The sequence below is a fragment of the Hevea brasiliensis genome, chromosome 12, assembly GCF_030052815.1.
Source record: "Hevea brasiliensis isolate MT/VB/25A 57/8 chromosome 12, ASM3005281v1, whole genome shotgun sequence".
Lineage (NCBI taxonomy): Eukaryota > Viridiplantae > Streptophyta > Magnoliopsida > Malpighiales > Euphorbiaceae > Hevea > Hevea brasiliensis.
The window spans coordinates 4,689,464-4,694,755 of record NC_079504.1 but is presented as its reverse complement, the minus strand read 5'-3'; the positions used below and the strand labels follow the sequence as shown (position 1 = coordinate 4,694,755).

The following is a 5,292-nucleotide window of genomic DNA, read 5'->3' as shown; positions in this document are numbered from 1 at the left end:
GGCATCTTCTCAATCACTTCTACTTTGGCCTTGTCCACTTCAATTCCTCTATGTGATACCAAATGTCCAAGAACAATGCCTTCTTGCACCATAAAATGACATTTCTCCCAATTTAGCATCAAATATGTTTCTTCACATCTTTTAAGCACTTTGGAGAGGTTAGATAGACAATTATCAAAAGAAAAACCATATATAGAAAAATCATCCATGAAAACTTCCATAATTTCCTCAATAAAATCAGAGAAAATGGCCATCATACACCGTTGAAAAGTAGCTGGTGCATTACATAAGCCAAAAGACATCCTTCTATATGCAAATGTGCCATATGGACATGTGAATGTGATTTTCTCTTGATCACTAGGATGTATTGGGATTTGCAAAAAACCAGAATACCCATCCAAATAACAAAAATATGAATGTTTTGCTAACCTCTCTAACATTTGATCAATAAAAGGCAAGGGAAAATGGTCTTTCCTAGTGGCACTATTAAGCTTCCTGTAATCTATACACATCCTCCACCCTATGACAATTCTAGTAGGTATCAACTCATTATTTTCATTTTTCACAACGGTCACACCTTCTTTCTTAGGAACTACATGAACTGGGCTAACCCAACTACTATCAGAAATAGGATAAATGATCCCATCTTCAAGCAGTTTCAAGACTTCTTTCTTCACCACCTCTTTCATATTAGGATTTAACCTTCTTTGATGTTCTATGGTAGCTTTAAAATTATCCTCTAAAAGAATTCTATGCCTGCACAAGGTAGGGTTTATACCCTTTATGTCATCAATGGTGTAACCAATGACTTTACTATGTGCTCTTAACTCTCTCAGCAATTTTTCAACTTGTACATCACTCAAATTTGCATTAATAATGACAGGATAAGTTGAATTAGGTCCAAGAAAAGCATACCTTAATGTAGATGGAAGTGGTTTGAAGTGTACTTGTGGTACGTCCTTCTCATCTAGCAAAGATGGGTGCGCAACTTCATATTTCAATTCTTCAACTTGCAAAACTTGATCTCCTACAACTTCTTGAATAGCTTCCAAAATTTAAGCAAAAGCTGCAACTTCAGGATTTTCATCCTTTGTTGTTCTACTATATACCAAACAATTCTCCAAAGGGTCCTCAAGATATCTTTTTTTAAATTCTGCTGCCACAATATCATCAATAACATCCACCCTTAAACAAGGATCAACTCCATGATGTTTCTTCAAAGTCTGATTCAAATTAAATTCAACCTCCTCTTCTCCAACTTTTAATGTCAATCTACCATTCTTTACATCAATTATAGCCCCTGTTGTGGCTAAAAATGGCCTTCCCAAGATGATAGGTATGTGAATATCCTCTTCCATTTCAAGAACCACAAAATCCACAGGAATGAAAAATTTTCCAACTTTTAAGAGCACATTCTCCAAAATTCCCACTGGATATTTGATGGATCTATCAGCTAGTTGCAAAGAAATGGTGGTGGGCTTTAAATCTCCTACCTTCAGCTTTTCACAAATGGAGAGTGGCATCAAACTTACACTAGCTCCAAGATCACACAATGCCTTTTCAATACTAGTATCCCCAATGTGACAAGGAATAGAAAAACTTCCTGGATCCTTCAATTTTGGTGGAAGTTTATTCTGTAAGAGAGCACTACACTCCTCTGTTAATGCCATAGTTTCATAATCTTCTAATCTCCTCTTGTTTGACAAAATTTCTTTCAGGAATTTAGCATATGAGGGCATTTGAGAAATTGCATCTGTAAATGGAATGTTGATGTATAATTTGTTCAAAACTTCTAAAAATTTCCCAAACTACTTATTTAGCTTTGCTTTCTGAAACCTCTGAGGATATGGCAATGGTGGCTTGTATGGTGGTGGAGGCACATACTTTTCCTCTTCTTTTTTTTCAACTTCCTTCTTCTTGTTTGCTTCCTCATTAACTTCATCATGATTTGAAATAGATTCATTTTTGTCTTCATCTTCTTTCTTCTTTTCCTCTTCTATCCCATCTTCCTTTTTATTTCCCAAAATTTTCCCACTCCTTAGGATCACTGCCTTGCAATGTTCTCTAGGATTCTTTGTTGACTTAGAAGTTTTCCTTGTGCTTTGCTAGAAGAGCTTGCTTGTTGAGCTATTTGGTTTTTCAACATCCTGTTATGAGTGGCAAGTTGGTCTATCCTTGAAGTTAATTGTTGAATCATTTCTTCTTATTTTTGTTGAGCAGTTAAGAAATTCTCCATCATAAACTTCAAAATTGAATCTTGGTCTGAACACTGAACTGATGGTTGTGGAATAGGTTCATTTTGATTCCTTTGTGGTGGAAATCGAGGTGGTACTCTATTTTGCTGAAAATTCTGCTGTTGTTGATAAAAATTAGGAGGTTGTTGATAATTCTGTTGCTGCCCTTGTCGACCTCCCCAAGAAAAGTTAGGGTGGTTCCTACATGCTGGATTATATGTAGCGGAAAAAGGATTACCAACTGGTTTCTGATTCTAATTCCCAACAAAATCAACTTGCTCATTTCCAAACTCTTGCCCATGGGAAGGAAAATCATTGATACAATGCATATTTCCCACACCAACATCTTCTATATGACTAGATCCTCCAATTGATGAGTTAACCTTCATGCTTAACTTATCCATTTTTCTCATCAAAGTATCAAATTTGGCATTGAACATACTCATGGCATCTAATTCATATACACCAGCTGGTGGTTTCTTCATTTCATTTCTTTCACAGCTCCATTGATAATTGTTATAAGCAATTTTATCCAATGCTGAATAGGCTTCATCTTTTGACTTTTCCATAAGATCACCTCCTGAAGATGCATCAATTATACTTCTAATTGCTGGAGAAACACCATTGTAGAAATGTTGAACTAGGATCCATTTAGGGATTCCATGATGTGGACATCTCCTTTGAAGATCCTTATATCTCTCCCAAGCTTCATAGAGACTTTCATCATCCCTTGGTCTGAAAGAAGTTAATTCATTTCTCAATTTTGCAGTCTTACTAGGAGGAAAGTATTGAGCCAAGAAAGCTTGTGACAACTCATCCCAAGTAGTTATTGATCCCAGAGGTAATGAATGCAACCACTCCCTAGCACGATCCTTCAAAGAAAAAGGAAATAATCTCAGCCGGATGGCATCATCTGACACTCCATTTATCTTCAGCATGTCACTAATCTCAAGAAAATGTGCAAGGTGCACATGTGGACTCTCAGTAGGACCTCCCCCAAACTGTGATTGTTAAACCATTTGACAAAGTGAGGGCTTCAAGTCAAAGTTGTTTGCTTCCACTCTAGGCCTTGTAATACTCGGTCTAAAATCTCCAAAACTAGGAAAAGCATGATCCTTAATTGATCTGTTGTTGTTTGCCATAGCTTCTATCACTTATTGCTCTTGATGTTGCTCTCGCTGTCTTTGAATTCTGAGTTCAGCTTTTCTTCTTTTAGACTCTGCTCTTAAAGCTTTAGCTATTTTTTCAATCTCAGGATCAAAAATTAAATCAATTTCTGCACTTTTTGTTCTTCTCATATAAAAGATATGTACCTGAAAAACCAAAATAAGAAAACCTCAAAGTATAATGATAAAGAAAAGAAATTAAATCAAAAATAAAATGCCCAAATTAACCAAACAATCAATCGTCTAATATCAAACAAAACAAATCTCCGGCAATGGCGCCAAAAACTTGGTTGCGTACTCCACAAGTATACGGGTTGTTCAAGTAGTAAAGAAAAGATATCGTCCCACAAAAATTTATTGTTTGAGTACCAAACTATAACAGTCACAATTTTTTGGGCTATCGATAATTTGTGCCAAAATTAGAGTAAGAGATGTAGCAAATTAAATTGGAAAAATAAGAAAATTATAATGAATTAAGTAATTAAAATTCTAAGCACTATACTAATTTACTAAAATTTCAGCAAGTGACAAAAGATTTAATTAATTAATGGTAAAAATTGATTCCAGAGTTGAGGTTCATAAAGTAAATTTCATTGAGATTTGGATAGGCAAAGCCAAGATTAAGGGAAATACAAGTTTAAAGGAAGTTGATTCTGATTTCCTTTAATTTCTCTTTCAAGCAAACTAAAGAGTGTTTTAAAGGAAACTAAACCCTATTCTCATGCGATGTTTAATTACCCAAAACCCTTTAAGCATTTTAATCAACTTGAAATTCCTCTTAACCCACCAGTTTATTTCTAACACTAGGTGATTAAGTTCATTGTCTTGATTATCTATCATAGATTTTCACCTCTCGGTCCTTCAATCTAAGATTAAGAACAAAACTCAAAGAGTACCAATAATGGGTATGTAAATAATCACACAAGATAAGAATCAAAGCTTATATATACTAAAATCTAGTTAAAACCAGTCCAAATCCAAAAATAAAACTTAAATCATTACACCCAACTCTGAAATCTTAAGTATCTACTCACTCATGCTTGTATTTACAAGTAGAAAATATAAAATAGAGCAAGAAAACATGAAAATAAAACTAAAAATAAAAGAACCCAGAAGAAGAATATCCAAATCTCTGAAAATGGAAGCTGGAAAACGTCACTCTGCAGGTATTCTTCCTCCTAGAAATGGCATGATTCCCTCTTTCCTTTCTCTTTTGATTTTTCTCTCCCTTTCTCCTTATGTTAAAAATGAGAATATGATGCTTATATATCCCCTCAAGGTTTACCCTAAAAATAGTCTCTAAAGGGATAAAGATAAAAGGTGTAAAAGGTGAGAAAAGAGAAAATTTTTCCATGTCAGCAAATCTGCCAGCGCCATCCCACATGCCTCATGTTGATTCAAGTTATTTTCAACATGCCTCATGTTAATTCAGAGGAGGAGCCTTTAGATTCTGCATGACCAGCTACACGGGACATGTTGGAGTCCCTGAAACTTTCGGCTTGTTTTGCTTCAAAATCTCTGTTTACACGACCCAGTGTGAATTTACATACCTCATGTGGATTCCTGCTGACTAACTCTTATCTTCACATGACCCTCAACACGGAGCATATTGAGGCCCTTGAAAGTCTCGACTGGTCTTCTCCTTTAAGCAAATTTTCTTCATTTTTCACACTACTTTAAGCTTCCAAATTACTTTGAATTTCTTCTATATGGACCTTTTTGCCTTTAAACCTTATTAAAACCTATCAAAAAAATTAAAATTCCAAAAATCAAATATAATGAAACTAAAATTAACAAATTAACTAAAATAAGCATTAAGAGCATAAAATTACTAAACTAAAAAGGCAAAATGGATGCAAAACTACCCTAAAATATCTATATAAAATGGGTTT

At 34.7% G+C, this 5,292-nt stretch overlaps 1 non-coding gene across 1 annotated transcript; it reads left to right on the top strand.

Annotated features, from left to right (window-relative positions):
• Window positions 1-2,891: 2,891 nt before the first annotated feature.
• Window positions 2,892-2,998, top strand: LOC131171681 (small nucleolar RNA R71). The gene has a single exon (XR_009142339.1). It is a non-coding gene; the product is annotated as a small nucleolar RNA R71 (small nucleolar RNA).
• Window positions 2,999-5,292: the final 2,294 nt, after the last annotated feature.